Source organism: Mesoplodon densirostris, chromosome 11, assembly GCF_025265405.1.
Source record: "Mesoplodon densirostris isolate mMesDen1 chromosome 11, mMesDen1 primary haplotype, whole genome shotgun sequence".
NCBI classification, from domain to species: domain Eukaryota; kingdom Metazoa; phylum Chordata; class Mammalia; order Artiodactyla; family Ziphiidae; genus Mesoplodon; species Mesoplodon densirostris.
The window spans coordinates 39,401,541-39,429,291 of NC_082671.1; the positions used below are offsets into that span (position 1 = coordinate 39,401,541).

A 27,751-nucleotide genomic window follows, 5' to 3' on the forward strand; every position below is an offset into this window, starting at 1 on the left:
CAACAAGCCATGTGCACTGCACCCAGAACATGGAATCCTCCAGGGTATAGGTGCTCCATACACCCCTGAAGAATGTATTATTTTATGAGATTTTATCAACAAATTTCCTCTAAATCCACTATTTGCTTACTGAAAGTTAATGTAACTGAAAGTCACTTATCTCCTGTTCCTCACAGCTGCATTAAGCATTTTGAGAGACAGGTTTGAGTCATTTCAGAAAAACGAATACAATTCTGCCTCCTGCTTCTTAAATGCGAACTGTTAAGAATGATTATTTAAGTTTCAATTTAACTACTGGCTGTTGAATTCAGCCACGCCATTCACTTAAGAACCAGATGTATCAGTAGTCTTGTCTTCAATCCCTTTCTTGCTTATTTCCATGCTGTGTTCCTAACAAAGTTAATTTCTTGCTGTAATACAATGTGATGCAGTCTTCCAAAATTGAAGTCCATTTCAGACTGTTTTCCACATTTTAAGCATACTTTTCTGTCAGGGTCAAGAAGAATCAAAGCTCAGGGGACATGATCTTGTATTGTCTTATTATCATTCCAATGAATCTTTTCCCAGCAATTTTCTGGGGGTTCTTCTGTATCTTTCGCCAGCTCCCAATCAGCGGGTCTCCGTATTTTTTTTTTTTTTTTTTTTTTTGCGGTACGCGGGCCTCTCACTGTTGTGGCCTCTCCCGTTGCAGAGCACAGGCTCCGGACGCGCAGGCTCAGCGGCCATGGCTCACGGGCCCAGCTGCTCCGCGGCATGTGGGATCTTCCCAGACCGGGGCAGGAACCCGTGTCCCCTGCATCGGCAGGCGGACTCTCAACCACTGTGCCACCAGGGAAGCCCGGGTCTCCGTATTTTAACTTGCAATATTACTTTCTGCTGAGCATAATGCATGGTTGGGTCAAAAGATCTGTAACTTGAATTCCAGCTCCCAGACTAATTCACCATGTTTACACAGAGGAAAACTTCTGTTTCCAGAGGGCACTCAGCTAACCTTTAGGGTGTGGTTTGTGCTTCGGTAGTAAAAGCAGTGTGATTTCACAAGTTCCGATCAGATACTTGGTTAGACCCAGCTTTCTCTAAGGAAACCAAAGGTTTATGGTTGCCCTTGCAACCAAGACCTGCCTGAACTCTGACTCCTGACTAGAGATGACTGAAGATTTCAGTTTCTTGTAGGAGCTGGGGTGGAGGGTGTAGAAGAAGATGTGAGTGTGTTAAAATGTACCCAAGATCTGTTTCAATCACAGAATGTAAGGTAACAGACACAGAGACAATTGCCTTTAGAGAGGAGGCAAGTGTAAGTTACTTACACTACCCAAGAGGAGGGGGTGCGCCATGCTACACAGGGCACATGGGTTAATGCCGGGGTCAGTCAGGAGGCAGAAGGAGAGAAGGGAAAGCATGGCCCTCTACTGTAGTTGCTGCAGGAAGGAAGGAATGGGCAAGGCAGGGTAGGCAAGTTGAGCAAGCTCAGGTTTGGATGGTTTAATCATTTCAGTGAGCTCGGGGCTATGGGGTGGTCTCTAGTGGTGGTTAGGGCAGGGGAAATATTGGCTCAGTGTGTGGGAGTCAAATAAAGGAGGTGGTTGGTGATAAAGCCTTTGAATTGGTTGGCTTGCACATGAAAGTCTCACAGGCAAGTTGTTTACTCTATCTGTAGGAATTAGCTAGCCCGGGGTGGGGGGGGGCGGTCTCTCCAGGCTTAGCATCATAAAATACAGAAAATAGAAACCTCATTAATACAATGAGGTAAACAGAGAAGACATGAACATTTGCATGGATTGTATAAAGAAGCAGGGTAAGCATCGCACGTGTGAATCACAGGACAAATGTGTCCTGGATCATTGCTGGGCTTTCATGATGTCCTTCCTGTTTGCCTGCCCATTCAACAGCCACCCGATACCCCCTTGTCCTGCACCAGGCCCCTCTCACAAAGAACTTCTATTTACACCCAACTTAGAGCTCACGCACATGGAGGTTTTTTCCCAAAGTGGTTTGAGCTGGAAAGCAGCTGGTCTTACACGAAGGTAACTTTGCTGTCTTCCTCTGTCTTTCTGCCAGTTGTCCTGGACCGAGATAAATGGGGGCAAAAAACTAGATTTGCCCGAGCAGCCACTGATGAACATGAGGAAACTCACTCTAGCACAGTGATGTAGTACAGAATAGAATGGTGATATTCAGTCTTCTCCCTCATTCCTGTATCCAATCACTGAGTCCTGCTGATTTTATTTTATAAATACATTCTTAAATGTTCCCTACTCCCAGTCATCTCTGGTGTCCCAGCCCTAGGTCAGGTCTTTATTATCTTTCACTCATATCAGAGCATTAACCTAATAAATGGTCTTCCTGCCTCTGGTCTTGCCTCCCTCAAATTCACTCTCCACACAGCTGAAGAAATCGTTTAAAATGTCAATCTAGCTATGGCATTCCATGGCTAAATCCCTTCAACGTCTCCCTTGTCGGCAGAAGTAGTCCTCAGACTCTTCAGTTTACAGGATAATTTATTTTTAACTAGAAACTTACATAAAGATGCCAAATTTACATTTCTCTAAGGAAGGACAATTAAAAAAAAAAAACTATCTTCTATCAAAGTCCTTCCATAAAGGAAAAGATCATTTAAAACTATGCACATACATACACACGCATGTGCACACAATGTGGTCTCAGAGAAACTGTCAGCCTCTTCCATTGAAAAAATTTAAGTTTGTGAAAAACTCTCCACACGTCCCCAAAGAAGTGAAATTGTTATCTCCCACTGGCTCCATTCTGCAGAGTCTAGCATGGTATTCAAGGCCTCCAGTGAGCTGGCCCCTGGCTGCCATTCTTGGCTTATCCCTCCCAGCCTAAGATGCAGCAGCTTGTCACTGCTCACCCACACCGAGCACCACTGAAACGCTTTCCACCTTCCCCTTGCTCAAGCTGTCTCTGTGGGTCATGCATGGATGGGCTGCTCCTCCCACGGCCATGCCACTCCTCTGCGTGGCTAACTTTGTTTACCATGCAGCACCCAGAAAAGGAGCTCCATCCTCAAGAACCACCCTCTCACTCCTTACACACTCATATCCCCATCCCTAGAGATAAGTTTAAATAATTCAACAGTGCCTTGTGCAAATCACTTCCCTTATTCTTAACATATTTATCTACATCGTGCCTTGCATAAGTATCTGCTTTTTCACCTCTTTCTTCCGCTAGATGGCAGTTCTACAGACGAGTAATCAGGCATGGCGTATTTTCATTTTTATGTCAACAGCATCTAGCATGGTGACTCTTGACATAACATGGGCATTCAAAAATGTTGACTAAAACAGGAAATGAATAGATAGCTATATTTCAAAAGACTATGTGATGATAAGAAATCTTATTATGAAACCATTTTAAATTCTTCAGAAAAAAAATAATGTATAAATTAATTTTTATTGGGTTTACTTTTTTAATTTATTTTTTATTGAAGTATACTTGAATTACAATGTTGTGTTAATTACTGCTGTACAGCAAAGTGACTCAGTTTTATATATATATATATATATACCTTCTTTTTCATATTCTTTTCCATTATGGTTTATCCCAGGATATTATTGAGTATACTTTTACTTCAGCCTTCTTTAGGTAGGTGGCACCACCTTACAAAAAATAAGACAAGCATTTCATTCTCCGCCCCAACTCATTTTATTAATTCAAGAGGGCAGTCAATTCTCTGCCTATTCCCAAATCCACAGATACCTTATCACCTAGAAAAATTTGAGGATAGGAAAGTTTTGCTTAGTGTTCTAAAACTTTCACAGTCAAAAAAAAAAATGACAGATGCTAAACATGTTTTTTGTTGCTGTGATGATGCATGCCTCAGTATAATGCTTATTCCCTGAAGAAAGTGTCTTTAAAAACTGGCCACAGGATAATTATAATACCCTTGATGGTAGTTTCTGTTAAAACATTGCTGGGAATAATCCTGATCCTGGCTTAGAGCTCCATTGTGAAACCCAGGATTTCCAACCCTATAAATGGTGTCAGAGCAAGCCAACTGCACCTAATGAGTATTTTACCTTAGTGTTTCCAGTGCTCACTAATATGAGGGCACACGTGAGAAAATGACCGAAAATGAGGGCTCTGGAATCAGATTACTTGTTTTTTTTTTTTTTTTTTTTTTTTTTTTGGCGGTACGTGGACCTCTCCCATTGCGGGACACAGGCTCCGGACGCCCAGGCTCAGCGGCCATGGCTCACGGGCCCGGGCCCAGCCGATCTGCAGCATGTGGGATCCTCCCGGACCAGGGCACAAACCCGTGTCCCCTGCATCGACAGGCGGACTCTCAACCACTGCGCCACCAGGGAAGCCCTGATTACTTGAGTTTTAAACCTGCATCCTTCACTTGCTGGCCAACTGACCTCGGACAATTTACTTAAATTGTATCTTCCTTGGAAGTCTTATCCAGAAAATGGGGACAAATTAGTATGCAGTTCATAAGGCTGTTGTGAGGATTAAATGATACAATCTACCTAAAGTGCTTGGCTCTCAAATAATTTCTTTTTCACTTGCTCTCTTTCCTGCCTCCCCATGTGGGACTCCAGCCCGCTGAATTCTACCTACTACAAACACATGAAGTATACTGTCCACTTAGCTGTTCTGAAATTGCCCTGCTTCTTCACTCTGCTCCAGCTCTCTGAAAACTGACCACCCTCATCTCATAATGTTCTCCAAGTACTGTAGTGTCCCACCGTAGTAGTGCCGAAGCTTCCCAGCACTGTCACCCAGCAGTGTCACAGTGGAGCCCCTTAGGTGCCGAAGACATTGGTCCTGGCACCCGAAGGTCTAAGGCTCTTTCAGATTGCACTGATGACACACCATCCTTACCACTCCGCCCCCACTGCATCCCCCTTTAGTCCATAAGGATTGGGCTCAGGACGGAGCCAAGGAAACAACACAAAGTTCTCGGAATTACTCTCACTTCTGTCTTTCTAGGTCAAGCTGGAGGTACCAAGAGGGGAACTCGCTCCCAGGAGATTCCTTGGTCTCTCAAAACAAAAAAAAAATGGAGCCAACTAATTTTCTGGTCATACCTAACAAGTCAGAACCCAGCTGCTGGTGAGCACAGCATCATTCAAAAAGGGCGCTTCCCCTTGATATAAGGATAGCCTGCAGCTCTTTCTTGGTCATCCCAAGCCAAACTCTCTCAAAGTTAGAAATAAGGGAAATAACTGTTATCGCTAGGCTTGCTCTGCAGGTTACTTTGGGGACCGACATAAGGATTTACCTCTAGTACATAAGCCTTGAAAGCCTGGCCCTATCAGAAACTCCAGACACATCCAGCAGGAGCCAGAATTGCTCACTGTCACAAACCGACAATGACAAAAAGAAAATGCTTTCTAAACTTCTCCATTTCTTTATTGCATGTGTTTTTTGTCCTGGATTATCTTTCTAGATATGTGACTAAAGTGAAGTTCAACTGAACTGTAACATGTTAGATATCAACACTTGCAAAATGCAGGCTTTCCTCGTTTCCAGAAACTAAAAAAGTTTTACATTTCCCTGTTACTATATAAAAATGTCAGCTGGATGAGACCATGTACATTTATGAATTCAAAGGAATAGCAGTAAGCTCAAGAAATTTCAGTTGCTTATAACAAAACACCAAAAGCAGCCAAGCATGAAGCACTATTTCATACTGAAAGTGGCTGGAATGAAAACTTTGGTTCTTTGAGAGGCAGTGTGGTTTTCTAGAAAGATCTTTGGTTCCAACTGTACCATTAACTAGCTTTGCAACCTTGGGCTTCATTTATGGGGAACTGAAGACTTTTAACAATCTGGCACCAACCAGCTTCCCAATGAATATTTTCAACTTCTCATTTTTACCCTATTTCCAGCCCTCTTCCCTTCCTCTCTCCCATCACACTGCCTTTTCACTCCCTTATTTTGCAAAGCAATTAATTCATCCATTTCTTTGCAGGCTAAGAAGCTTCCTCTCCACTCTCAAAGAGGCCATCAGGACATTTTCCAAAACAAAGTGACTTCTCTCCTGATATAAATTTTACCCATGGTGTTAGTGTATCAAAGTCCTTATTTTTAATACAGTAGCAACTTTTTCTTCCACTTACATTGGTACAATAACAGGCTTTCAATGAGCTTACTGAATAAATGAAAACTAATTATTGTTTTTATACCTACCATGTTTTTTAATTGAAGTAACACTGGTTTATAAAATTATGTAAATTTCATGTGTACATTATAATTCGACTTTTGTATATACTACAGTGTGCACACCACCAAAAGTTTAGTTACCATTACATCACCATACAATTGACCCCTTTACCCACTTTGCCCTTTCCCTCTCCCTTCCCTTCTAGTAACCATCAATATGTCCTCTGTATCTATGTACTTGTTTTTGTTTTGCTTCGGTTGTTTATTTTGGGTTTTTAAAATATTCCACATCTGAGTGAAATTATACAGTATTTGTCTTTCCCTGTCTGACTTATTTCACTTAGTATAATACCCTTCAACAAGAGCTATCCCTGTTGTTGCAAATGGCAGGATTTCCTTCTTTTTTATGGCCAAGTAGTATTCCATCGTATACAGGTGTACATGTATGTATGTATGTATATTACATCTTCTTTATCTATTCACTTGTTGATGAACAGCTAGGTTGCTTCCACATCTTGGCTTTTATAAACAATGGCACAATGTAGATAGGGTACATGTAACTTTTTTAATTAGTGTTTTCATATTCTTCAGATAAATACCCAGAAGTGAAATGGCAGTTCTATTTTTAATTTGTTGAGGAACCTCCATACCGCTTTCCATAGTAACTGCACCAATTTACATTCCCACCACCAGTGCACAAGGGCTCCCTTTTCTCTGCATCCATTCCAACACTTGCTATTTCTTGTCTTTTTGATAATAGTCATTCTAACAGGACTGACATGATATCTCATTGTGGTTTTGATTTGCATTTCCCTAATAATTCGTGATGTTGAGCATATTTTCACATGCCTGTTGGCCACTTGTATGCCTTCCTTGGAAAAATGTCTATACAGATCCTCTGCCCAATTTTTAATCAGCTGTTTATTATGTTGTTGAGTTGTATGAGTTCTTTATTTCAGATATTCACCCCTTATTGGATATAAGATAGGTTATTGGGCTTCCCTGGTGGCACAGTGGTTGAGAGTCCGCCTGCCGATGCAGGGGACACGGGTTCGTGCCCTGATCCGGGAAGATCCCACATGCCGCGGAGTGGCTGGGCCCGTGAGCCATGGCCGCTGAGCCTGCGCATCCGGAGCCTATGCTCTGCAACGGGAGAGGCCACAGCAGTGAGAGGCCCGCATACGGCAAAAAAAAAAAAAAAAAAAAAAAGGTTGTCTTTCATTTTGTTTATGGTTCCCTTTGATGTGCAGAAACTTTATTTTGATGTAGTCCCATTTGTTTATTTTTGCTTTTGTTTGCCTTGCCTGAGGTGACAGATCCAGAAAGAAGTTGCTAAAACCGATGTCAAAGAGCATACTGCCTAGGGCTTCCCTGGTGGCGCAGTGGTTGAGAGTCCGCCTGCCGCAGGGCACATGGGTTCGTGCCCCGGTCCGGGAAGATCCCACATGCCGCGGAGCGGCTATGCCCGTGAGCCATGGCCGCTGAGCCTGCGTGTCCGGAGCCTGTGCTTCGCAACAGGAGAGGCCACAACCGTGAGAGGCCCACGTACGGCAAAAAAAAAAAAAAAAAAAAAGAGCATACTGCCTATGTTTTCCTCTAGGAGTTTTATGGTTTTAGGCCTTATATTTAAGTCTTTAATTCATTTTGAGTTGATTTTTGTGTATGACATAAGATAGTGGTCTAATTTCATTCTTTTGCTTGTGACAGTCCAGTTTTCCCAGCACCATTTAGAGAGGAGCCTGTCCTTTCTCCATTGTATATTTTTTATTCCTTTCTCTTAAATTAATTGTCCATATATGTGTGGATTAATTTCTGGGCTTTCAATTCTGTTCCACTGGATATGTGTGTCCACTTCTGCCAATACCATGCTGTTTTGATTACTATAGCTTTGTAGAATAATTTGAAATCGGGGAGTGTGATACCTCCAGCTTTGTTCTTTCTTCTCAAGATTGCTTTGGCTATTCAGAGTCTCTATGGTTCTATATAAACTTTAAGATTTTTGTTCTATTTCTGTGAAAAAATGTCTCTGAGATTTTGATAGGAATGGTGTTGAATCTATGGACTGCTTTATGTTATATGGACATTTTAACAATGTTCATTCTTGCAATCCATGAGCATGAAATATCTTTCCTTTTTTTGTGTGTGTCTTCTTCAGTTTCTTTCATCAATGTCTTATAGTTTTCAGTGTACAGGTCTTTCAGCTCCTTGGTTAAATTTATTCCTAGGTATTTTATTTTCTTTGTTGCAAAAGCAAATGAATTGTTCTCTTAGTTTCTCTTTCTGCTAGTTGATTGTTAGTGTATAGAAACACAACAGATTTTTATATATTGATTTTCTCTCCTCAACTTTACTGTATTCTTTTATCATTTCAACAGTTTTTTTGGTGGAGTCTTTAGGATTTTCTATATATAAAATCATGTCATCCACAAAGAGTGCTGGTTTTAATTCTTCCTTTCAAATATGGATGCATTTTATTTCTTTTTCTTGCCTAATTGTTCTGGCTAGGACTTGCAGTACTACGCTGAGTAAGAGTGGCGAGAGTGGGCAATTTTGTCTTGTTCCTGATCTTCGAGTGATAGTTTTCAGTTTTTCACCATTGAGTATGATATTAACTGTGGATTTGTCATATATGGTCTTCATTATGTTGAGGTACAACATTTCTATACCTCATTTAATGAGAGTTTTTATTATAAATGGAGGTTGAACCTTGTCAAATGTTTTTTATGCATCTATTAAGATGATCATATGATTTTTATCCTTCATTTTGTTAAAATGGTGTATCATCTTGATTGATTTGCAGATGTTGAACCATCCTTACATTTCTGGAATAAATCCCACTTGATCCTGATGTATCATCCTTTTAATGTATAGCTGTATTTGGTTTGCAAATATTTTGTTGAGGATTTTTGTATCTGTGTTCCTCAGAGATATTGCCTGTAATTTTCTTGTGTTGTCCTTGTCTGGTTTTGGTCTCAGGGTAATATTAGCCTCATAAAATGAGGTAGGCAGCATTCCCTCCTCTTCAACTTTTTGGAAGAGTTTGAGAAGAACAGGTATTAAATCTTCTTTAAATGTTTAGTAGAATTCACCAATCAATGAAGCCATCTAGTCAGGACTTTAGTTTTTTGGGAAGTTTTAAATTATTGCTTCAATCTCCTTAATAGTGATCTGTCAATTCAGATTTTCTATTGCTTCATTCAGTCTCAGAAGGTCATATGAGTCTAAGAATTTATCCATTTTTTCCCTAGGTTTTCCAATTTGTTGGTGCATAGCTGTTCACAGGAGTCTCACAGTCCTTTGTATCTCTGTGCTATTCATTGTAACTTCTCTTTTGTTTCTGATTTTATTTTAGTCTTCTCTCTTTTTTTCTTAGTGAGTCTAGCTAAAGCTTGTCAGTTTTATTTTTTCAAAGAACCAGTTCTTAGTTTCACTGATCTTTTCTATTGTCTTTTTAGTCTCCATTTCATTTATTTCCACTCTGATCTTTATTATTTCTTTCCTTCTACTGACTTTGTGCTTAGTTTGTTCTTCTTTTTCTAGTTCCTTTAGGTGTAGGGTTAGATTGTTTATTTGAAATTTTTCTTGTTTCTTTTGGTAAGCCTGTATTGCTATAAACTTCCCTCTTAGTACCACTTTTGCTGCATCCATAGATTTTGGTATGTCATTTTTTTCATTTTCACTTGTCTTCAGGTTTGTTTTTTTTTCTCCTTGATTTCTTCATTGACTCAGTAGTTGTTCAGTAGCATGTTGTTTAGCCTCCATCTATTTGTGATTTTTCTAGCTTTCTTCTTGTAGTTGATGTCTAGTTTTATACTGTTTTTGTCAGAAAAAAAGTGCTTGATATAATTTCAGTCTTCTTAAATTTATTGAGACTCTTTTGGGTCCCAACATATGGTCTATCCTTGAGAATATTCCATATGCACTTGAGAAGAATGTATTCTGCTGCATTTGGATGGAATGTTTTATATATATCTATTAAGTCTATCAGGTTTAATGTTTCATTTAAGGTCAGTGTTTCCTGGTTGACTTTCTGTCTGGATGACATATCCACTAATGTAAGCATGCTGTTAAAATCTCCTACTATTATCGTGTTGCTGTCAACTTCTCCCTTTAGGTCTGTTAATAATTGTTTTATATATTTTGGTGCTCCTATGTTAAATGCATATATATTAATAAATATTACACCTTCTTGATGGTTGTTCCCTTTATCATTACAAAATGTCATTCTTTGTCTCTTGGTTTGTTTGCTTTGGTTTGGTCTTTTTGGCTTGAAGTCTATTTTATCTGATATGAGTATAGCTACACCCACTTTCTTTTGGCTTACCATTTGCTCAAAGTATCATCTTCCATCCCATCACTTTGAGCCTATATTTGTCTTTAGAGCTGAGATGAGTCTCCTGGAGGCATTATATAGTTGGGTCTTGCTTATTACTCCACCCACAGCCACTTTGTGTCTTTTGATCAGTGGATTCAATCCATTTACATTTAGGATGATTATTAATAAACGAGGACTTAATACTTCCATTTTACCTTTTGTTTACTGCTTGCTCTATATGTCCATTGTCTCCTTTTCCTTGTGTTTCTGTCTGCCATTTTAGTTTGGTGGTTTTCTATGATGTTTTTCTCAGTTTCCTCTTTTTTGATGTTTTGTGTCTCAGCTCTAGATTTATGTTTTGTGGTTACATGAGGTTTATATAAAACATCTCATAGACAAAATAGTCCTTCTTCTGCTGCTGGCATCTAACCTTCATTTGACAATATGGCTTCTGTCCTTTTCTTCTTACCCTTTTATGTTTTTGTTGTCTCAAATTATCTCTTTTTATGTGTAAATTTATTACCAAATTGAAGTACCTATAGTTATTTTCACTGCTTTTCTCCCTTTAACCTTTAAACTACAATTAAGTATTTAACAACCTATTCTGATATAAAATTGCAATTTTTTGCTTCTATTTATCACCTTACTTAAAATTTTGTGTACTTTTGCCTTTTCATTTCAGGTAAAAGAGCTCCTTTAAACACCTCATATAAAGCAAGAAGTGCTGTTGTGTTTGTCTTGGAAAGCCTTTATTCCTCCTTCGTATCTGAAGGATAACTTTGCTGGGTAGAGTATTCTTGGCTGCCAGTTTTTATCTTTCAGTATTTTCAGTATGTCACTTCACTCTCTCCTGTCCTGTAAAGTTTCTACTGAGAAATCTGCTGATAGTCTAATGGAGGTTCCTCGGTAGGGATAACATTCGTTTTTCTCTGGCTCCTTTTAAAATTCTTTCTTTGTCATTAATTTTTGGCACTTTTAATATAATGTGTCTTGGAAAAGGTCTTTTTGTGCTGAGGTAATTAGATATTCTCTTAGCTTCATGGACTTGTATATCCAGTCCCTTCCCCAGGTTTGGGAACTTCTCAACTATTATTCCTTTAAATAAACTCTCTGCTCCCTTCTCCCTCTGGGATACTCATTATCCTTATGTTGCCCTTCCTAATGGGAGTCAGATAGTTCTCTCAGAATTTCTTAATTAAAAAAAAATCTTAGTTCTTTCTTATCTTCTACCTGAATTCTTTTCTAGATTTTTTTAAGTGACAAACCATCTTTTTATTGTTCACTGAAAAATACAGGTCTGGAAAGAGTCTATTGCCTTCTGTATTAAATTCAAGGTCTGATATTGCAGGTATATATGACATAACAGTATAACTTATATAAAATGATACATATTGTACATAGAGACAGTGCCCACCCCTCTAAACACTAAAAGGTAATGGAATGAAGTAAAGCTTTTTATTAAATGAGAAATATAAACATTGCAATCATAAACAAAGTGCTCTAAGCAAAGAACTTTAAAATTGTTTTGTTGTGACATCTACTTTGCTTACCTGCAGTAAGGGATGGTGGGGTCCAGTAAAAACTTAACTAACAAAAAGCTAGCACTCTCAAGGAGCTCTTCCCAGGAAGCAGGTTGCAGATGCCTGAGATGGGCTGCCACCTTGTCTTCCCTGGAGCCCTCAGGCCCACTCTAACTGCTAATCCCTGTCTTGAGGCTAGTTTGATGAACTAGTGGGAGGGCTAGTGGGAAGAGTACTGGGTAGGAGAAAGCTTCTGTCTCGACTGCTTATCTTGCACCAAGTCTATGGATAAGAACACCTAGCATTTTTAATGTGTATCTGCCACTCTCAGCAAACACTGAAATGTGCTTGAAAAGATATTAACATTGGGAACAAAAGCCATTTTCTACACAGTCTGCAGATACCATTTATTCCTTTCAGCCATGTTTTCACTAAGATGCTCTAAAAGAGGCTTCTACTACTATAATATATTGCCAGTCAGGCAGGCCGGGATTGAGGGTAACAAAACTTCGCCAGTTACAATTACTAATTCATATCAGTTAAAAGTGAATACAAATTTATTAGAAAGCCAAAATCAACCTCTATTATTCACATGGCAACATACTGAAGTGTTGCAACAATATTCACATTCCAAGGTCAACTTTAACTATAGCCACACTTCCCTCCAAAACACAGAAAGCCCTGTGTGGAGGAGAACATACAAGATTAACACCACTACCTCCTCTCCAAATACTATCAGGGCTCAGAAAGTTCATTATAGATAACAAATGCAAAAGAAGAAAAAAATGCATCTCAATATACACACAACAACAGAGTAAGACTACTCTCCCTCTGGGCTTCTTTGGCATCAGGCAAAGCAAGGCTATTTGCAACAGTAGTGCCTAAGCTGACTATAGCAATGCTCACAAGAGAAATAAGGATTACAAAGTTCCTTTATTCATAGGTAATCAGGGAGTATTAAATGATTTCCTGAACTAAGATAACAGTGTCACTATAAAGGAAAATTTTCTTCTTGCCTGAGATGTTTTTATTAATGAGATTTCACAATATTCCAGATTTTTTACTTAATATTAAACTATTAATGCACAGAGGAATCCTCATAGCTCAAGTATGAACAATATTAACATTCTCAGATATTGGTACACTTTACAGATCAGCAAATATTTTATCAGACTATCCATTTAAGAGATTTGTAAGTCAACAGTAATAACCAACTCTATATTTTTCTTATCCTGTTCATCAAAGAACACCACACTCCAATAGGAATGAAGCCCAGTTCAATGAGTATCTTGTTCCCCTCAACTGTGCACAGTAAATTTCACTATTCAATCTCTATGTCCTTGACTCTTCCTGTGACTCATCTAGTCTAAGGAAAGTCTTGTATAATGGTGGAAAATTGCAAACCCCGGTGGAGGCATTAGTATTAGTGCTGAAGTAAACTTTAGGAGAATAACTATAATTGCTTATGGGACTGTTTGCAGCCTTACTGGAAACCCTACTCCTCCTGCATATGTAGATTGAAAAATTCTAATAATTTAAACATGAGAGGGGATTTCACTGATAAAGGTCTAGTTCCCGTGTAAGGTTCTGGTCCCTGGAAAGATATGTGACTAGCCCAAAACACTGGCTATGTTTCCATTTTAAACCTGTCCATCACAGTATTGTCAAATTCTCCCATCTGTCATGTCACTGGTGAGCCCTCTCATTGCTGCTTCTATGTCTTTTGGATGCTCCACTGCACACAGGGGATTCACTGAGGTTCTCACTTTAATGTATAGGGAATTTCCATTTCACACCATCAGCTCCCTAAAAACCATCAACTGGGAACAACTTCTAGTTAATAAAGGCACAAATTACTCTTTATAAAGGGAAACAAAAGGGTTGTTTGGAAGCTGAATGAACATCTTAGATACTCCTGTAAAGGGAATGCTGTATCTGCTACCAAAACCCAGAGACATCTACTAGATCTAAAGAATATATGGCGTAAGTAAAAGCATGAATTTGGCAGTTTAAGACACATTTCCAATTTTCCACTACACCATTTAGGGAGAGGTGTTAGTTAGTATTACAGGAGCAAATTATAAGTGTCAACCCCACCCTATTGGCTTGTTTTCCTCCTGCTTTTGGTAAACTTCTGCCAGCTCCAGTGAAGCCTGTCCCAGGGTACATCACTCAGCAACCTGCAGAGCTGCTCAGAAATAGATCATGGGCTTCACCTCGACTAGTCTAGCAGCTAGCACTCAGCTGGTAAACACTGCCTTAGGGCAGAGCCTATGAAAAGCCTTAAGCCCAGGAAAGACTTGCAGAAGTGGCACAAAAACTCTTGGTTTCAGAATATCTTCCCAGGAAGTCAGAAAATATTGGTTTTTAGTTAAAGAAACGGAATCTACGCTCAAAAACAATGTAATACCTCAGAAAAGCAAAATCGAGAATGGAAAAACTACAGAAAAATATACCTCATTAATCAATAGTTTACTTTGGCTAAATGATCATTAGTAAGTCAGTGCAATTTATTACTGTAGTTAGAAGCACAGCCCACCATGTTCTCACGAAACAGGGTACAACTGAAGCGTGGGAAAACAGTTCACAGAGATGATAGCCCTTTAGCCTTTTGTCATTTCAGAACTTCAAAAGACAAAGGCTAACCAGGATTTGACATTCAGATACTTGCTTGCTAAGCACAAGCTGAGTTAGGAGATAGCTAAACATCTGATTCTTATTCAGTTACAGGGTTCTCAGGAAGTTCCTATTTGGACATCGATGGTTCTCAAACTGGCTGTACATCGAAGTCATCTAGGAAGCTTTAAAAATTACCAAATGCCCAGATCAATTAAATCTGGAGGGTGGAGCCCAGAAATCAGTATTCTTTATGTTTCCCCAGGCGATTCTAACATGCAGTCAGTCTATACACCACTGATGTATCCCTTTCAGAAAGCTGTTGCATGAAAGCCATATTGTATCCAGATAATTTTGTTTTTTCTAACTCCCACCAGGAAAAGGGATTTTTAGAAAAAGGCACAGCTGTGCTTCTCTCAAGAGGCAGCTTAGTGTTTGGTAAGCACTGGTTGTCACAGGTTATCTGGAGCGCGGGTTGAAGAGGAGGGAGCCCTTATCTTGGCAGAGCAGGCAGAGTTTCAGGCTTTGGCAGCTGCCTCCAAAAGCAAAGGATGCCCAGATGCCCCTGAGCACCAGGATGATGTACGCTGACACCAGATTTAATCCGTAACGAGGATTTATGAAGGTCAGGGCTGACACCAGCAGATGGGTGGGAAGAACTACAGAAGGGCCTCCCACTTTCTCTTCTCACAGCCGTCAGAAAATGCGAGTGCCCCAGAACCCATGCGGCAATATGATCACCAACGTCAGGAAAGCTGAACTTAGGAAGAACTGGGGAGGGTTTCCATGAATGCCCACTGTGCCCGGCCCCAAGGAGTCAGACAGGGTATTTACAAAGGAAAATGCTCCCCTCATCATTCCAAAGCTCAAGCCAGAAACATAAGCCAGCAATCGCACAGAGGGTGCTATGTCATCTGGGTTTATACTCTTCAAAGCTTCACTGGCTTTTTTTTAAAGTTCGTAATATGCAAACTGGAACATTTCTTGGATAAGGACTGAGACTAACATGCCAAAGATCAGCAGGTATTTCTGTACTGGTCCATCTTTGTTGTCAGCAGTGATTGCTGCCATGGACCAAACAAGGGAGGAAAGCAGCAGAGACACCAACCAGAAGCTCTGATGATGAGGAAGATGATGTGCAAGGGCCCAGAGGTGACGGTGCAGATGTACAGGGCTAGCACAGGACCGAAGGCTATGAAGGCGCAGCCCGAGAACAAGGCCACTGTCAAGGCCATCACCCGGGGGTCTGGGGGGAACGCAGGGGCACTGAGCACTGACAGAGCTGAGCCTGAGGGCAAAGGCTCAGGGCAGAGTGGAGGGACAGAGGTGGGCTCTGTTGCTAGATTTTTTTCTTAAAGCTGGTGAATTCGCTCTTCCATATCATCTGCTCTATTTCCAATGCATTCTTCATCTCATTTATTGAGTTCTTTAGCTCCAGAACTTCCGGGGTTTTTAGCATTTCTACCTCCTCGGTAACATATTCCTTCTGTTCATTAATTTTACTCCTGAACTCACTGAACTGCCTTTCTGAGTCTTCTTGTAGCTTGTTGAGTTTCTTCACAACAGCTATTTCGAAGTCTCTATCAGTTAGATCACAAGACTGCATCATGGCTTTAAGTTTGGTTTCAGGAGAATTGTCGTTTTCTTTTTGTCATACTGTGTTACTACGGGTTTTCATGGTGCCTGGTAAGTTGTTTCTCTGACAACACATTTGAAGCAGTGAACATCTTTCTTGTTAGGTGAAGCTTTGTTTACTTTGATTCTAAACATTACCACGTTGATGATTAGAGGACTTTCTCTTTTTTTCCGTCGGTGGTACTACAGCACAAGCTTGTGGTTTCTCTTCCCCGAGCTGCCTCTGGCTGTATCTGAGAATCGGCACTTGCCACTCTCCAGCACCTCTGCCAGAGGCGTCGCCAGTGCTTACGCTCCCAGGATCGCTGGTGCCTTGCCCCCGCCAGTGTTGCTGTTGTCACCGATGTTGGCTCTGGAGGCACCAGGATGGCAGGAACTTCCACCACGCCCAAGGTCACCTGGGTTGTGGGCATGGCCACTGTGGCCGGGGGAGGGAGGTGGGGAGGGAACAAGGGTTAGGGGTGTCTTCTCTGCATCTAGGGTTGTCGGGATCGCAGGCACTGCTGTCATGGCTGGGGATTCTGGAGTCTCAGGCACCACAGTGGCTGGGAGGACCAGGGTCATAGGCCCTGCAGCCACTGCCGCCGGGTTCCTTGTGGCCACGGGTGCCACTGTGGCCAGGAGGCCACAGTCACGTGCACCTTCTCCTCTGCTGCTACCAGTTCCCTGGGGCTGCGGCTCAGCTTCCATGGCCGGGGGCCAGGGTCACAGGCACTGCCTCCTTGCTCCCCCAGTTCTGCCTCTTCTGTGGGCCCCAATCCCCCAACCTCACATGTACAGATGTGTGGATCTCTCTGGCATCCTGGGGTGTTGGAACACCTTGGCTGAGGAATCTTTGCTGAGTTACGGATGTTTTACTAGTTGTAGATCGAATCGGAAAGATAAAGAGCGTGTCTCTTGTTCCTGTATCCACCATGTTTTGACCACTAGTCTGACTTAAGAATTTTCCTTGCCACTTGGTCCTTATTATAATCCCATTAACTATGAATCTGTGAGGAAAAAACTGGGTCTTAAGAAGTTAGATAACTTTTCCAACGCCACAGAGCTTGTAAGCAATGAAATTGGGATTTAAACCACATCTATTTGATTCCAAAGCCTCTATTTTTTCATCTATCAAAAAGGAGGTTTAGTTGGATAATCTCTGAGGTTCCTAGAGATCCAGATTTCAGTGAGTCTACGGGTGGAATAAAGGATTATCTTAGCAGGCCTGGGTTGTCCAAATCTTGCACATTCCAAAGAAAATTTTGGTCCTTGTCTCGTTGCTGAGAGATAATCTCTAAGACTTTGCAACATCCAGCCTAATAAGAGTATTCCTGTTTTTCTGGGACCTTGGACCACTCCAGATAATTTATACTGACAATGTATATTTATTTACGGTGGGGCCATGTACCACGTAGTAATTGCTTGACCCTTGGAGGGGTTGGAGATTGAGTAAATAAGGCCACCCATATGGGCAATCAACCATGCCAATGTGACCAACCCCCAATAAAAACCATGGACACCAAGGTTTGGTTGAGTTTCCCTGGCAGACAGTATTTCATGTGTGTTGTGACGTGTCACTGCTGGGAGAATTAAACATGTCTGTGTATCTCGACTGGGAGAGGACATTAGAAACTTATGTCTGGTCTCTCCTGGACTCTGCCTTATGAAAATTTTACTTCTGCTGCTTTTCATCTGTATCCCTTTGCTATAATAACCCACGGAAGTAAATATAACAGCTTTTCTGAGTTCTGTGAGTCCTTCTCGCTAATCATTTAATCTAAAAGTGGCCTTGGGGATTACCAGCCATACTGTGATTACTCTCAATTGTTTGTTGTCAACTCAGTATTACTGCTTCTTTGCCATCCAGAGAACCCAAGAGTGACATTTCTCAAAATTACTTTCCCCATATGATTATGAGGATTTGCCAATGAGAGACATTTTCATTAAACTTGGAAAGCAGAAGAGAAAGAGAAGCTATATTTGGCAGAAGAACTTGCAGTCAGATGCATAGACCAAGAATCAACAAACTTTTTCTGTAAAGGGCTAGATAGTAAATAGTTTAGTCTTTGCAGGCCAAACATTCTCTGTCACAACTACTAAGTTCTGTCACTGTAAAGTAAAAGCAGCCATAGACAATATATAAACAAGTGAGTATAGCTATGTTCCAATAATCTTTATTTATGGACACTGAAATTGAATTCCAAATCTTGCACAGATTTTTTTTGTTTTTTTTTTTTCAACAATTTAAAAGCATAAGTCTATTCTTAGCTCCCACACTGTACAAAAATAGGTGGCAGGCCAGACTTTTCCCATGGCCATAGTTTGCCAACCCCTCACACAGAGAGTCAGCATATTTACAGTGGTGTCTTAGTGAGCTCTGAAGATCCACCCATTTCAGTGTTTCGGGATGGGACTCTCAGAAATGGCTTCTCTGATTCAGATCCCTTAGCCTTTCAGATGGTTTGTAGGGCTTTAACTTCCTCTTTTAAAACACTTCATGCTTGAAATATACAGAGTGATTTCTGCTTTAATGACCAAACTCTGGCTCTTAGAACACTTAGTATTGGCAGCAGTTTCAGTAAAACAGAACCTCAAATAAGAGCATCTGCAATTTGTTCTACAATCTAAATGAATTTAAAAGATGTAATAACCTCATTGCTAGTAAAAAGTGCACTTTTTGGTGCACAATATGCAGTGGCAAAATCATTCCTAAAATTTCCACTTCTAGTTGCCTAGAATTAAGTATCTAGAGAGAACTAAGTGTTGAAAGACTAAAGGACTATTGCAATAGAATGTTCTAGCAGGAAGTCTGATGACAGGGACTAGAGAGCTGACTGAATACATAACACTGCAGCTTACAGAAGGAAAACTTTTAAATTCTCAAGAAGTCAGAGAACCAAAGAGCCTTTCGGACTGTCCTAAAAGAACCTTTTATTTCTTGTAGCTACAGGGTTGAGATATCTGAAAATCAAAACCGAAATATGATCCTATCGGCTGGATAAGTAGGAAAGTTGAATGCATAGTGAACTTTGTCAAGCATCTTTTGTAAAAGTTAGGGTGTTGACTGGGAAAGAATGGGACCATGAGAATTGGAATGGGGCACTTGGAGAGATTCCAAAGGGAAGAAGAGACCATTACTCTCTACTGGCAGTAGCAGGCAGATGCTGAGCAGATGATGGATGAGAAGCACACAGCACTTGGGGACCACTCACTGCAATGTTGCTGGCTGAGATTATTGGCAGTGAGCTTCTTGACCTGCCCTTCCCTATCCCATCTGACAGGTGGGAAACCTCTAATCCTCTATATTCAGATAGAAAGAGTAATTTCTATTTGCTTAAAAGAACGCTCACTAATATAATGACTAAACATGTTATCCAAACTATTAGAAAATTTGTTAATGTGACATTTCACTTCTCAGCAATGCTAAACAAAAGGATTGTGCAAACCTGAAAAAGTAAGCCATGTTGCTAAAACAGGTAGGAATGGGTGGATATTGGTGAGTGCTCCCAGCCATGCGTACCATATATAACACATTAGGACCCATGTATGTTTCCTAGACAGATACTGAGGAAAGAAATTTTCTCTGCATTAAGAGCTCTTGAGTCTTTTTATCTTTATAGCTTAAGACCCTGTGCACTCAGTAAATGCTTATTTAGCATTTTGATTTGCTGAGCAGAATGAATCCCTCCCTGCCCAACTGTTATTGACAACTTAATAGTCAACAATTAATATTATCAGCAATAATCAGCAATATAGCACTATTACATTGAAAGTCCCAAAGTTGGGGGACTTCCCTGGTGGCACAGTGGTAAGACTCCACACTCCCAATGCAGGGGGCCTGGGTTCGATCCCCGGTCAGGAAAGTAGAGCCCACATGCATGCCACAACTAAGAGTTTGCATGCCATAACTAAGGAGCCCACGTGTCATAACTAAGGAGCCAGAGAGCCACAACTAAGGAGCCCTGGAGCCGCAACTAAGGAGCCTGCCTGCTGCAACTAAGACCCAGTGCAACCAAATAAATAAATAAATATAGTAAAAATAAATAAATAAATAAAAGTCCCAAAGTTGGCCTGTCTCACAAAGACCTTCAGGTGGGGTCATGGATTATTTATTTTGTTTGGTCTAAAGCAACCCAACTTTCACTTCATATTTGCAAATTTGCACATTTCTAAACAAGGGAATTTTAGAACTTGGATATATTCAATGAAATTATGACTTCTTTTCCAAAATTTATGTGAATGTATTTTAGAACAGGAAGAACACCCTATTTCTACTGTCAAGATTATTTCCCTTGCTTTAAACATAGTATGCCATGATTTCAACCTAAATAGATTTTTAAGGAAAGCATACTTTTCCATAGAATTTAGCTTTCTGTACTAAGATCTTTGGAAAGAATTCTATTGAATATTTTAAAATTACATTTGTAAAACTGCTATATGAAGGATTTTTAGTAGCATATTTTGGGTTATAAAGTTATTTTACACACATACAATAAACGCCTCTCCTTGTGACATGTTTCTTCATCTAGTCGGTAATATCTAGGGGACTTTTGATGCTAATAAAGTTCAAGAAAGAATACATAAAAGAAGAACACTCTATCAATCAGCATTTCTGGATATATAAATATAAACATTTTATGGAAATTAACTAGCACTACTGGCCAATAGAGCACTTAGAAAAAGTTCAACAAAATAACGGAAAAAGCAGTATCAATGTGACATGTATAAAAAAATAAATAAATAAAACCAAATTTTATCTGTTTCTTTCTTTATGAAGGCAGCATTGGCCATTTAATCTCAACATTCTGAATTTATTTCCACTGAGAGTAGGCACTTTGAAAGGAGGGACTTCAGTTCACCGCTTCACTCAGCACTTAGAATATCAAGTGTAAGTAAAGCCCTCAATTAGTATTCTTTTAATGAATGTAGCATGAATGGATAGAAAAATTTTTGTTACATTTTATTCTACCTTTATTTTTCCTCCACCCCACCCCCACTCATTAAAGTCTGCATTTTTTAAAAGTTTAAGGACTCTATGTCTGCTCCACTTACTATTAGCAACCTCTCAAACCATGTATCTTATGTTTGCTCAACATCATCACTTGAACAACTTTCTTACAGACACCTCAAACTGAACCTGGGGTCTTTCCCTGTGCTCCCTCCCCTGCCTCACCATCCCTACCTGCAAGGTGCCCCCTATCTCAATAAACATTACAACAATCTACCAGCTATCACGAAGGATCTTCCTTTACCTCGTCTTTTTTCTTACTCCCTAGATCCAGTCACTACTAAGTCCCATAAGTTTTATCTCCAAAATCCTTTGCCAATCCATCTACCAGTCTTTCTTTCCACTAACACTAATCCAAGCCACCCAACTCCATGTTAACCTGGCAAAAGGCTTTTAATTCTTCTCTCTGCATTCACACTTGCCACTCTAATTCATTCTTTGTAACTCAGCCAGAGAGATCTTTTTAAAACTCACACTAATTCAAGACTGGCTCCTGTTTAAAACCTTTCAATGAGGATAAGGAGAAAAGGGAACCCTTGCTCACACTCAGTGGGAATACAAATTGGTGCAGCCACTATGGAAAACAGCATGGAGGTTTCTCAAAATATTAAAAATAGAGCTACCATATGATTCAGCAATCCCACACCTAGATATATATCCACAGGAAATGACAACAAGATATTGAAGAAATATCTGCACTTCCATGTTCACTGCAGCATTATTCACAATAGCCAGCACATGGAAACAACCTAGGTGCCCATCAATGGATGAATGGATAAAGAAGATGTGGTGTGTGTATATACATTATTCCACTACACAATGGAATTCAGCCATAAGAAGGAAGGAAATCCTGCCACTTGCAACAACATAGATGGGCCTTGAGGGCATTATGCTAAGTGAAATAATCCAAACAGAGAAAGATAAATACTGCGTGGTATCCCTTATATGTGGAAGTTTTTTAAAAATTCAAACTCTTAAAAACAGAGAGCAGAAAAATAGTGCCAGAGGCTATGGGGTGGGAGAAATACGGAAAGGCTGATAAAAGGGTACAAACTTTCAACTGTAAGATGAATAAGGTCTGAGGATCTAATGTAAAATATGGTGACTACAGTTGATAACACTGTCATATATAATATAAATTTGCTAAGAGAGGAGAACAAAAATTTTCTCACCAAAAAATAGTAGTAAATAAACAAATATGTGCAGTGGCAGATGCATTAATTAAAGACTGGGGGAATTCTTTCACCATGTATATATATCAAATCACCACAATGTACATTTTATTAATAAATATCTTACAATTTTGTCAATTATACCTCAATAGAACTGAAAAATAAAATAAAATATAGATTTCCTTGTGGAAAAAATAAAAAAACACCACCATTCAAAGGCTTGTTTCCTTATGATTGACCTCTGCCTACATCTTCAGCCTCATTTTGTGTCACCATCCCCTCATTCATAACCACTCTCCTGTTGTGTTGCTGAGAAAGACAAGAGAGAGAGAGAGATATACGGGATTCAATCAGTGGTGAAGTAAGCTGGGTTGGGATTTTCAGACTCAAATCAGACAGAATTAGATAACGTTCAAAGTGAATCCGGGATATGTGCCTTGTGAGAATACATTATCTGGAGAGCATGGAATTAAAAAGAAAAAAAAAAAAACTCGTACTAGTTAGTAGCAAGGAGAAAATCAAACCTAAGACCACGCCAAAATTCTCCAGCCAATCAGCAGCCTCAGTGTGCTGGGATTTTTTTTTTGCCTCAATTTGCTTGAGAAGATAACCTCCATATTCTTGGAATAGTAAAAGCATTCTGCTGATAGGCACCAGGCCACCACATGCAACTGTGCTGGGTGGCACCGCCCAACTCTGGGGTCTACCTGTTAGAGAGGATTTGATATGACTGCTGCCCCCACAGTCAGGAAACCGTGCAGGCAGCCACACAGAGCAGTCTTCACAAGTAAGTATATTTTACCTCCAGGTAAAATGTTAATACTTTTGTGTTAAGTTCAAGAATAAAAATTTGTAATCAGTGGTTTGGTCTAGTATAGTTACTATTTTAAGCTTTTGTAATATTGAAGTGAATTTAGCATATTAGAATATCTACAAGATTAGATTTGGGAATCAGTAGGGAACAGCAGATTCAAATTGGGGAAATCTGAGAAAAGTTTTAATAAGGAGACTACAAAAGGGGGGTAAACAGTAGTATGAAGCTAGTGACAGTGGCAATTACCTCTCAAGTCCTGAAGAGCATGAAGAGAGTGTCATTACCAGAGCCCAGAGGCAGAGAGGGCTGTATGGTATTGTGCTCTAAAAGTCAATCATTCCATCTGTCCTTCCTGACTTTTTTTTTTTTTGCGCGGTACACGGGCCTCTCACTGTTGTGGCCTCTCCCGTTGCGGAGCACAGGCTTCAGAGGCGCAGGCTCAGTGGCCATGGCTCACGGGCCCAGCCGCTCCGCGGCATATGGGATCCTCCCAGACCGGGGCACGAAGCCGTATCCCCTGCATCGGCAGGCGGACTCTCAACCACTGCGCCACCAGGGAAGCCCCCCTGCCAAGGATTTTATCCCCTGTGATATATCTCTTTCTGCTTAAAATACCTAGATTGGTTACTATTTCCTGCACTAAATCTGGACTGACACAGACACCCAAAGCAGTAGCAGAGACTAGACCTTCAAGGAGAGAAATGTGGGATTGATTATTTAATCTGATTGGATTGAATACAGGGATTATCTAGAGACTATGAAAAATGAGACATCTGTAGTTCATGTACTAGCAAAATGATTGCTTAACTTATCACCTGTGATTTCTTAGAATGAAGAAACTATTGCAAGCAAAGCTTTACCAGAGTGCTTGGCAATTAAAGTGGGAGTGGGTAGTACAACTGTCTTGAAGAGCTTGGAAAGAGATTTTTAATTTTTTATTTTATTTTATTTTATTTTATTCTTTTTCTTTTTGCGGTATGCGGGCCTCTCACTGTTGTGGCCTCTCCCGTTGCGGAGCACAGGCTCCGGATGCGCAGGCCCAGCGGCCATGGCTCACGGGCCCAGCCGCTCCGCGGCATATGGGATCCTCCCAGATCGGGGCACGAACCCGTATCCCCTGCATCGGCAGGCGGACTCTCAACCACTGCGCCACCAGGGAGGCCCCTTAATTTTTTATTTTAAAACATGGCCATAAAACCAGTAGTCTCCTTTAACTAGTCTAAACAAATCTCATATCCTTAAACCATAGGGTTCATGTACCTGAAAATCAGAATATGTTTCCAAAGAGTACAGAATTACAATATAAGTTTAATTCAGAGGAATAAATAATCTAACCTTACACCTAAAAGAACTAGAAAAACAAATGAAGCCCAAGACCAGTAGAAGAAAGGAAATAATAAAGATCAAAGTGAAATAAATGAGACAAAAAAAATAGAAAAAAATCAGTAAAACAAAGAGTTGGTTCTTCGAAAGAAAAAATTGACAAACGTTTAACTAAACTCATTAAGAAAAAAAAAGAAAAGGCTCTAATAAAATCAGAAATGAAAAAGGAGAAATAACAGTGGATATCACAGAAATACAAAGGATTATAATAGACTACTATGAGCAGCTATATGCCAACAAATTGAACAACCTAGAAGAAATGGACAAATACTTAGAATCATATAACCTGCCAAGACTGAATCAGGAAGAAACAGAAAATTTGAATAGATGAACTACTAGTAAGGAGTTGAATCAGTAATCAAAAAACCTCCCAACAACAAAAGTACAGGACCAGATAGCTTCACAGGTGAATTCTATCAAACATTCAAGAAGGATCTAATACCTATCCTTCTCAAACTCTTCCAAAAAATTGAAGAGGAGGGAACGTTACCTAACTCATTTTAAGAGGCCAACATTACCCTGACACCGAAACCAAAGACAACATATAAAAAATGAGAGGCCAATACCTCTGATGAACATAGCTGTAAAAATCCTCAACAAAATATTAGCAAACTGAATAGAACAATACATTAAAAGGATTATACATTCTCGTCAAGTAGGATTTATTCCAGGGATACAAGGATAGTTCAACATCTGCAAATCAATCAACGTGATACACCATATTAGCAAAAAGAAGTATAAAAACCATATGATCATCTCGATAAACACATAAAAAATACGTGACAAGATTCAACACACCCTTATAATAAAAACTATCAATAAAATGAATATAGAAGAAACATACCTCAACATAATAAAGGCTATGTAGGAGAAAATAACATCTAACATCCTACTCAATGGTGAAAAACTGAAAGCTATCTCTCCAAAATCAACAACAAGACTTTCACTGCTCTTATTCAATGTGGTATCGGAAGTCCTAGCCAGAGCAATTGGACAAGAAAGAGAAATAAAAAGACATCCATATTGGAAAGGAAGAAATAAAACTATCACTATTTGCAGATGACAGGGTTTTATATATAGGAAACCCTACAGATTCCACACACACACAAAAAAAACTATTAGAAATAATAATAAAGTTTCAGGGTACAAAATCACATACAAAAATCTGCTGTGTTCTTATACACCAACAATAAGTTGGAAGAAAGAAGTTAAGAAAATAATCCCATTTATAATCACAACAAAAAGAACAAAATACCTAGAGATAAATTTAACCAAGGAGGTGAAAGACCTTTACATGGAAAACTATAGGATATTGTTGAAAGAAACTGAAGAAGACACAAATAAATGGAAAACTATTCCATACTCATGGAATGGAAGAATTGTCATTATTAAAATGTCCATATTAGCTAAAACAATCTGCAAATTCAATGAAATCCCTATCAGAAAATCCCAAGGACATTTTTCACAGAATATAACAAAGAAATCTAAAATTTATATGGAGCCACAAAAGACCCTGAATAGCCAAAGCAACCCTGAGACACAAGAACAAATCCAGAGGTAACACACTCCCTGATTTCAAATTATACTACAAAGCTATAGTAATCAAAACAGCATGGCATTTGCACAAACACACACACACACACATCAATGGAACAGAACTGAGAACCCAGAAATAAACCCATACATATACAGACAATTAATTTACAACAAAGGAGCAAAGAACCTACAATGGAGAGAGAATAGTCTCTTCAATAAATGGTGTTGGCAAAATGGGACAGCCACAACCCCAAAAATGAAACTAGAACATCTATCTCATAACATACACAAAAATGGATTAAACTCATCTCAAAATGGATTAAACACTTGAATGTAAGACCTGAAACCATAAAACTCCTAGAAGAAAACATAGGCAGTGCTTTATTGACATCAGCTTTAGCAATATTTTTCTGGATATGTCTCTTCAGGCAAGAAAAACAAAGGCAAAAATAAACAAATGGGACTACATCAAAGTAAAAAGCTGCTCACATGAAAGAAACCATCAACAAGTTGAAAAGACAACCTACTAAATGGGAGAAGATATTTGCAAATCATATACCCAACAAAGGGTTAATAACCCAAATATATATATAGAACTCATAGAACTCAACTTCAACAACAAAAGAACAAATAACCTGATTAAAAAATGGGCAGATATCTGAATAGATATTTTTCCAAAAACATTCAGATACCCAACAGGTACATGAAAAGATGTTCAACATCACTAATTATTAGGTAAATGCAAATCAGAACCACGATGAGATATCATCTCACTCCTGTTAGAATGGTTATTATCAAAAAGGCAAGAAATTACAAGTGGTGGCAAGAACATGGAGGAAAGGGAACCCTCCTACATTGTTGGTGTGAATGCAAATTGGTGCAGCCACTATGGAAAACAGTACGGAGATTCCTCAAAAAATTAAGAATAGGGCTTCCCTGGTGGCGCAGTGGTTGAGAGTCCGCCTGCCGATGCAGGGCACACGGGTTCGTGCCCCGATCCAGGAAGATCCCACATGCCGCGGAGCGGCTGGGCCCGTGAGCCATGGTTGCTGAGCCTACGCATCCGGAGCCTGTGCTCCACAATGGGAGAGGCCACAACAGTGAGAGGCCTGCGTACTGGAAAAAAAAAAAAAAAATTAAGAATAGAACCACCAGATGATCCAGCTAACCCACCTCTGGGTATTTACCCAAAGAATGTGAAAACACTAAATAGAAAAGATATATGCACCCCTATGTTCATCACGGCATTATTTACAATAGCCAATATATGGAAATGACCTAGGTGCCCACCAGGGAATGAATGGCTAATGAAGAAATGGTATATATATATATATATACACACACACATACATACATATTAGATATATACATAATGGAATACTACTCAGCCATTTAAAAAGTTGAAATCTTGCCATTTGCAACAACATGAATGGATTATATTATGTAAATGAAATAAGACAGAGAAAGAAACACCAAATGATTACATTTAGATGCAGAATAAAAAACAAGCAAAATAATAATTAATGACCAAACAAAAACAAACAGGTAAATATGGAGACCAGAGAAGTGGCTACCAGAGATGAAGGGGCTAGGTGGAGGGTGAAATGGGTAAAGGGGATCAACTGTATGGTGATGGGTGAA

General features: G+C 39.7%; 1 pseudogene; it reads right to left on the bottom strand.

Moving 5' to 3' along the window:
- Positions 1 to 15,039: 15,039 nt before the first annotated feature.
- On the bottom strand, positions 15,040 to 15,815 carry LOC132499502 (gamma-secretase subunit APH-1B-like; annotated as a pseudogene).
- Between the last annotated feature and the right edge of the window lie 11,936 nt (positions 15,816 to 27,751).